This window comes from Pteropus vampyrus, unplaced genomic scaffold, assembly GCF_000151845.1.
Source record: "Pteropus vampyrus isolate Shadow unplaced genomic scaffold, Pvam_2.0 Scaffold286, whole genome shotgun sequence".
In the NCBI taxonomy this organism is placed as follows: domain Eukaryota; kingdom Metazoa; phylum Chordata; class Mammalia; order Chiroptera; family Pteropodidae; genus Pteropus; species Pteropus vampyrus.
In genome coordinates, this window is record NW_011889067.1 from 936,153 (window position 1) to 945,000 (window position 8,848).

At 44.4% G+C, this 8,848-nt stretch overlaps 1 protein-coding gene and 1 pseudogene across 1 annotated transcript in view; one reads left to right on the top strand and one right to left on the bottom strand.

Annotated features, from left to right (window-relative positions):
* HOMER2 (homer scaffolding protein 2) overlaps positions 1 to 8,848 on the top strand; it is an 81,338-nt gene that overhangs the window by 32,485 nt on the left and 40,005 nt on the right. The gene's annotated exons all lie outside the window — the stretch shown is intronic.
* LOC105302888 lies at positions 4,204 to 4,634 on the bottom strand (annotated as a pseudogene).

Sequence of the window (8,848 nt, forward strand, 5' to 3'; positions counted from 1 at the left end):
CCCGTTTGCCCCACACCCCCACCTCCTTTGCTCCTGCCTGCTCAGTGCTCACGTTCCAGTGTTATTCTTTGGGGTTGCTCCTCGGCACGGCGTCCTCCTGAGGCCTCCCCAGGTGCTGCCTTCAGCACGCTCTGCTCTTGTTGTTATAAAACATATGTGATGTGAAATTTAGTATTGGAACTGTTTTGCTGTGAATTCACAATTCAGTGGCTTTAAGAACATTCATGGTATTGTGCAGCCATCACCAATAACCTTCTCCAGAACTTTCTCGTCTTCCCAAACAGAAACTCTGTGCCCATTAAGCAATAACCCCCACTGGCAAACACCATTCCACTGCCTGTCTCTATGAATTTGCCTGTTTGATTCATATAAGTAGAATCACACAATATTTATCCCTTTGTGTTTGGCTTACTTCACTTAGCATATTTTCGAGGATCATCTGTGTTGTGGAATATATCAGAATCTCATTCCTTTTCATGTCTGAATATTATTCCATCATATGTATGTAACACATTCTGTTTATCTGTTCATCTGTTGGTGGACATTTGGGTCGTCTCTACCCTTTGACTATTGTGAATAATGTTGCTATGAAGATTAGTATCCGAGTCCCAATTTCATTTCTTTTGGGTCCATACCTGGACGTGGAATGCTGCATCATATGGTAAGTCTCTGTTTAACTTTTTTTTGAGGAGCTGCCAAACTGCTCCCACAGCCCCAGCATACTTTTTGAACAAACGACCAGAGGAGATGGCACCTGAGACTCCCCAGGGTGCCAGGCTGAGGGACTCTGCCCTGCTCGGAGCCTAAGCCAGGGAGTGAGAGAAAGGGATCCAGACAGAGGTGGTGGGGCGAGAACCGTTCCCTAAGTTGTGCAAAGCCTGGCTGCATCATCCGCTGTCTGCCTGCTGGTAGTTTACCTCTCTGAGCAGTGACTTCTGTGGCTCCAGGGAGGGTGACCTTAGAGGGAGCTGCCATTGGGCTGAAATGATAGCAGCAAGGACCGCGGCCGAGAGGAGTGGGCGAGAAGGCTGTGCGCTCTGGGCCGCAGGCACCAGGTCAGACTCTGAGGCCCAACCGGCTGGCACCACTGACTAGGAGGCAGCCAAGGGGTTTCCAGCTGCAGAAGAAGAAGTTTTAGAAGGATCTGGAGCTCTCCTCTCCTTGGAGCACAAGCCTCTGTGACATGGTCATCCATGGTCCGCAGGTTTCTTTGTATCTCCTAGAGTTTGCCTCACCTAAAAACCATTTGTTTCAGTATTTACCAAACTCTTCTCTTACCTCTCTCTAAACCCCAGTTGTATGTGTTTTCAGTATTTCTAAAAGCACTTTTAGAAAGTTATCTTAATAAGAGACCCTGAAATAGGCAGCCTGAAATAGTATGATATGGGCTCTTTCCTTGGGCAGCAGCCAACCAAAAAGGCAGTGAGGCCCAGAGCGGGTGCACACTCCGTCTGCTTGGGGTAGGTGGCCTTCTGTCAAGTACGTGATTGTTCCTCTAGCAATGTGCTGAGTATCTTTTAGCCTCCACTTCACACCTGCTAGCAGGGCTGTAGTTAGAAAGACAGACAATAACAAGCTTTGGCGAGAATGTAGACAAACCGGAACCTCAAACACTGCTGGTGGGAATGCAGTGGAATCAGCCTGGCAGTGCCTCAGACAGTTAAGCCGCCATCTGACCCAACACTTCCACTCTTAGGCATTTACCCAAAGGCCCGAAAGCACGTCCACACAAAATCCTGTACGTGGAAGTTCACAGCAACGTTGTTCCAACAGGGAAAACATGCTCAATAACGAAAGCCGGACACAAAGACCACATGTTGTATGAGTCCATTTATATGAAATGTTCAGAATAGGCAAATCCGTAGACAGAAAGTAGATGAGTGGTTGCCTAGAAGTGGGAGGCAGGGACAGGAATGGGGAGACACTGCTAATGGGTTCTGGCTTTCTTTGACAGGGGGATAAAAATGTTCTAAAATTAGATTGTGGTGATGGTTACGCAGGCTCTGGATGCAGTAAGAAAATCAGTGAATTGTATATTTTATATAAGTGAATTGTATGGTATGTGAGTTAAAGCTCAGTAGAGCTGCTTTTTAAAAAGTCAAATGTGGAGCAAGAAGACTCAGCGATGCTAAGTTTTCTGGCTGGGAGTGGAGAGGAAGCCTGAGTGGACCACCCAGGGAGATATTGGAAGGCAAACAAGTCCCTCTCCAGGGTGACTGCAAGGTTAGAAGACTAGACTGGGGAGCCCACGGCAGTTGAGCAGAAATCACGGGTAGGTGGAACCATTGTGGGGGAGTCCATAAGGGAGAGAAAGGAGGAAAGGGACAACCGAACCAGGTGGCCCCCAGGACAGTGGCAGGAACAAGCGGGAGAGGCAGGAAAGAGAACTGGGGCTCAGGAGTCCCCGGGGCCACTCCGCCTACCTGATTTTTCCAAAAAGCCATTTGGCTACACATCATATTAAAAGCCATCACCTCACTCTACCTTTTCTGAGAAAGGAAAGCAATATGGTGGATGTCTGAAATACACGCTGAAAAGATTTAACAGCCCTCACTGTCTCAGGAACATAAGGGGGTTGGTTTCATTTTAATTCTAGTTTCTGTCAGGGCTCTTTCTGCCTGTCAGGGACCAAGCTAAAGAAGAGGTGGGCTGCCCCGCAAATCACACTGTATCTCTTCTTTAGGAATAAGGGAGGAACTGAAATAGGGGATGCTCCCTAGCATGCTCTGACCACTGTGTGACCTTGGCCAAGTCACTTTACTCTCTGAAGCGGGGACATTAATATAACAACCTCAAGGGACTGTTCAGATATAACGTTACAGTGTGTGCAAAATGCTTCTTTGTTATTAATAGCAACCTGTCAAAGGAATATTAATTACAGGTGTGAATGTTAGTTATAGAACTGCCACTATCAGGAAGACAACCTTTTCCACCTTAGACAGCTTACTTGCCCCAAGAGCTCTCTCTCCCTATTATGGTCAGCAAATTAAACAAGCAAAACACTTCAAAAAGAGTAACTGTGCTTTCATAATTAAAACATATTTTTTTTTCGAAGTTTAAAAAACTTAGAGGTCTGGGAATTCTTTTCTCCTTTACTGGTGAATTAGTACTAATTATAGCAAATTGGTTTCGTGACAGATTTTTCCCTTTCGGGTTCCAGGGTGGCAGCAAGAGGGACTCTTGTGCCAGTTCTAGAAGCCAGCCCACGTTTGGGATATGGCTACCACTCTGAAGTTGGGGTTTAGGGGGAAAAGCTACTTTTGCTTTCCCAGGAATCACTCTTGTTTAAAAACAGAGGTGCGTGGTGTGAAGAGGCTGGTAGCTTGCAAGGTGTCAAACACAGAACCAAAGGTGCCAACATACCTCAAAAGAGCACTTGTGATGTTTTCATTCACACTGCCCGTTGGCATCTCAGGCTAATAGATATTTTATGTGTGTATCATATCAAAACTTTATTTGCAGAATTAGGTGGCAGATTTTGAAAAAACAAAACAAAACAGGACTTCTACCTAAATTCAAATTTCATATAAACAATGTATATTTTAAAAATTACTTTTATCGAGTTCTAATTCAGATACCATAAAATTCACACTTTTCAAGTGCGCAATTCAGTGGTTTTTAGTTAATTCACAGAATTGTGCACCCATCACCACTATTCAATTTCAGAGCATTTTCATCACCTCCTATACTCATTAGCAGTCACTCCCATTGTCCCCTCCTTCCAGCCCCTGGCAACCACTAATCTATATATACTCTGTCTCCATGGATTTGCCTGTTCTGGACATTTCATAGAAATGGAATACAATACGTGGCAGCTTTTTTCACCGAGCATAATATTTTCAAGGTTTGTCCGAGTTGTGGCCTGTGGCAGTACTTAAGTCCTTTAGATGGCTAGATGGCTGAATAATAACAGTCTCTTGTATAGACAGGCCGCATTTGTTTATCCGTTCGTCAGGTGATGGGCATTTGTGTTGTTTTCACTTTTTGGCGATTAGGAACAACGTTGGTGTGAACTTCCAGGTACAGGATTTTGTGTGGATGTGCTTTTAGGCCTTTGGGTAAATGCCTAGGAGTGGAAGTGTTGGGACAGATGGTGGCTCTGCGCTTAACTGTTTGAGGCACCACCAGGCCGATTCCACTGCATTCCCACCAGCAGTGTGTGAGGTTCCAGTTCATCTTTGTCCCCGTCAATGCTTTTTCTTTTTTAATAAAGTTTTATTTTTCCCAAACTACAGTTGGTGGGATGTGGTGTTCCTGCATCTTCACCAGCAGCTGGGGCACCCCCACCCTTGGTGTTTCTGGTGTGAATTACTTGAGCTCTGCGCTTCTAAACTGATTTAGTAAGTCCTTTACCGAGGAGCTCTTGAAGGGGCCCCCACCCCGGGCAAGGAACCCAGGACCTTCAGCTCTCTGGACAACAGCTGGGTCATAAGCTTATAGTTGAGGACTTCCTTACAGAGTTTGTCATACGTTGCTTTGTCAAACATCACAGCTTTCAGGTTATTGCGCTTGTCCCGAACTCTGCCTTTGGACCACTTCTTCTTTTTGTCCTTGACCCCAGATTTGTTCACGGGGTCTTTGTCTTTCTTGGCTGACTTTCCAGCATCTTTCTTCTAGTCGTTCTTGGGCGGCATAGCTACCACTGCAGCCTCACACACAGACAGATACACAGACACACAGACACACAGACACACAGACACACACACACACACACACGCAAACACACACATGCACAGAGCTGCAATCGCTTGCTATTGTCTTTTTTGATTATGGCCTTCCTAGTGAATGTGAAGTGGTATCTCACTGTGGTTTTGGTTTGCATTTCCCCAATGGTTAAAGATGGAGAACATCTTTTCATGTGCCTACTAGCCATTTGTATGTCTTCATTGGAGATGGTCTGTTCAGATGATTTGCCTGTTTTTTTTTTTTATTGGGTTATGTGTCTTTTTGTTACTGAATTCTAAGAGCTCTTTAAATGTTCTGGATACAAATTCCTTATCAGATATATGATTTGCAAATATTTTCTCCAATTCTGTGGGTTATTTTTTTCAATTTCCTTGATGGTATCAGTTGCAACACAAAATTTTTTTATTTTGATGTAGAGCATTTGTATTTCTTATTTTGTTGTTTATGCCACATTCGATCCTTTAACAAGTCATCCCGATAGTACTTTTGAAATCTCACACACTCATTCCCTTCTTTCTCTCCTCTCTGCTCTTGGCCAGGCCCTCATCTCCCTGTGCCTGGATGTTTGTTTAGTGATTTCTTAATTCCAGTCTCTTACCCCTTCAGTCCATCCTCGATCCGAGTACCACATTGTCCCTCTGAGATGTAGTTCGGAGTGTGCTGCTCATTTGCTCAAAAACCAGCATTTCCTAAATTTATTTTTACCATGATACAGTATACCCATTTTGAGATAATTAGTGGGAGATCAAGAGATCATAAGATATATTCTTAGTTAAGCAGATAACAAGATGTAGTCTCACAGATGAATTAACTGCTGCAAGACTGTTCACATTTATATTTGATGCTTTTTAACTGTAACACAAACACCAGAGAAAATTATTTTTACTTTACTAGGAACAAAATACATACATAGCCAGAAAGCTAGTTTTATTTTCACTATAGATGAGCGTGAAAGCCCTCAACATTTAAAATCGATAATGGTATTGCCCCAGTTCTTTAAGAAAATCATATCTCCTTAATATTAGTTATAATGTTGCCTCGTCATATCCTCACATTGGGGAGAGCATAAAGTCTTCTATATTTTTATTTCATTGCCGTGTAATATGAAAATCTCTGCACACAGATGCATCGTAGCAAAAGGAAGAACAGAAGCTGCTCCTTTGGCAATATTCTGTGCTCTCTGGAATTAGGCTGTTCCAGGAATCATTAATTGTTATAACTCGGGCAGCTCGCCACCTGGCTTTTTAGAAATCATCACTTGGATGTCCTCTGCTTCTTGGCTCGTGGGGTTCACAGTGCGCAAATCATAAAATTGCTTTTTCTGTTTAAAACTTCCTTTTTCACTGTAGCTTCAGATAGAATGAGTTTTAATGGTATTCATGTTCAATATGCATATGTATAATAAAATCATGGCTATATCTTGAAATCCTAAAACAAGATATCTTCCATAGATGGGACATCATGACTGGAAGGTGCCCATCAATGCTATGGCTAGTTTGTAAGGGCCGGCCACACGCCTGTGTGCAGCTCAAATGACAGACATTGGTGCTTCACTAAGCTCCCTCATGATTTCCCGGCAGGCTTGGGTAGAGAACACGATTTCTTAGGTGCGCTATCACATAATTATGAGAACAGCTATCCAAGTGCATGTAACATTTTTTCCTACATATACATATACATCTTGGAATGTACACAGAAGAGAAAACAGCTTTGACATAAATTTTCCTTAGCACCCAGTTGGGAGGTGGCAGCCCCCAGATTAAAGACCAGTTTCCTTCCATAGCATTGAGAGTCCGTGGCTATCCAGTTGGGCCCACCTTTGGGCCTCACCTCTCGCCGGCCCCCTCCTGTAGCCATGTAGCGGCTCTCATACCTGGACAGCCATTTCTACCTATCCTGCCAAAACCTGCACATTTGCTGGGCTCTGGGCTGGAGTTGAGGAGGGGGAGTGTGTGCGTGGAAGAGGGAGAGGGGTTTCTGTGTAGGGGCACAGGGGTGCCATTTGAACATGAGATGACATTTCAGTATATTACTGGTGAGTTTTTTTTCTCCCTTGATCCTGTCTTCCATCTCATCCTCCTGTAATCTTTTTACCTATCCTGCATCCTCAGAGAAGCCCCCCCCCCCCCCCCCCCCCCACCCCACCCCATACAGATATTTGCCTTCCTTCCTGGCTTTGCTTTTCTGAAAGAGCTTCTCAGATTGTCAGGATCTTCACCCACTGCTCTGGACCCCCCACCCGCTCCGGGGAGTCTACGTGCTTTTCCATAGCACATGAGAATGGGTCTGATGGCCCTTCTGGGGCAGCCCTCGGCCCGTGAGCCAGCCCCGGAACTTCATGCAGCGGGGCTTGCAGGACAATGGGTGCTGCGAGCTCCTGAAATTCTGTGTAGCCCTCTGGCGTATGAGTTAGTGTCATTAAGAAAGCCCGTCAGCATTCATCAGGGACACTCGCCTCATTCCATTCCCTGATGTAGATGTGACCCAAAAAAGAAATCCCCAGTCCGTGGATTTGTGACAAATGTGACTTACACGAGACCTCTCATTTATCAGGTTTCTTCATCTGGGCAGTTTGGGGGCAGGTGGAACTAGCTTTAATACAGTGGGTCTCCCGTGACCCATTTAGGGGCCTTCAGACGTGGCACGGAGCCAGATTTCTGGCTCAGGTCCAGCAGGTACAGGTTGTCCCCAGGGAGTGACTAATCCGTGGTCGTAACAGGGTTTGCAGAATGATTTCTGTGTCCCCACTGATGAGTAGTGCTGTCCGTATCATATACTTAATTCCTTCATCTTCTATTTCTAGGCTCTGTTCCTTAATGTTAATCTATTTATTTGCTTCCTTGTTTCATTTGCTGTAACTTTATAATAATGTATTTCAGTACCTGATATGGCTAAATCCCCATATTGCTTTTCATTTTCAGAATTTTCTTGCCTATCTTACTTAATGTAGTAAGTTTTCCCCATAAATAACTCTGTTTAATTCCAAAAAAAATTCCTGTTGATACTTGTATTGTGTTAAATGTATGTGTTAATTTAGGGATAATTGACATTTTTATATTGACTTTTCTCATTAAAAACAGCGTATGTCTTATTAAAGTTTTTAAAGTTTTCTTTTGTGTGCCTTAGAAATTATATTTATTTTTAATACAGATTTTGCAAACTTATTAAATAGAAACCTAGAATTCGTACCTTTTTAGTTACTACTGTAAATGGGATCTTTAAAAATCCATTGTATTGTCTATGTGGTTGCATGTATAGGAAGGTTATTAATTTTATTTTTATTAGTAACTTTATACCTAACCACCTTACTGAATTTTATTATTCATATTCACTTTTTTCAGTTGATTTTCTTGGATGTTCTAGATGTGTGCTGTGAGCTACAAACAACGGTAACTTTATTGTGGGGGATTTTGTATGAATGTAGAACCACAATATGCTGACGAGTGAGAGTCTTTGCATGGAAGAATGTGCTGGAAGAACCTTTGGTCCATATCTCCTGTTTTCTCCAGTTCTCTGTCCCAGGCTTTGGGGGCTCGCCTCTTCCAGCTTAGGGGCCTGTTGACCGTCTAGAGCGAGGGTTAGGAGCCAGGTGAGCACATGCTTCTGGTGCCTTGTGCCAGGTGCTCAGCCCAGGGCCTGTGTCCTGAGAGCACAAATGAGGCGTCCCAAGATGCCGTGGCGGGGCCGGAAGGACTACTAGGAACTCTTCTGACCGACCAAGGAGGAGGACTTTTGGCCCAGCGCAGGGCATGTGCGGGGCATGTGCAGATGCAGGTGACTGGGAAGTGCTAGCAGGAGAGGGCAGTGTGGTGAGGGGCAGGGCAAGGTGGCCTGTGGGTCATTCTGATGCACCTGGAGCTGGTCCTGGGGGGACAGAGGCAGCTGGGCGGGAGTGCCTTCCCCATCGAGGTCGGGGAAGACCTTTCTCGGTGCTGTGCGAGTGGTGGTTAGAAGTAGTCAAGACTCAAAGCAGACGAACTAATCAGGGCCTCCTCTGAGACTTTGAAACACTGTTAAATGGCTGTAAAATAATGTCCGGACAGTTTTCATTCCAAGCAAGTCGAAGGAGGAATAATAAGAATTGTGAGGTTTTACAGGTTCATATCATCAAAAGCCTGGAGCTGAGCATTGCAAATGAAGGATTATGATAAATTAAAGTATC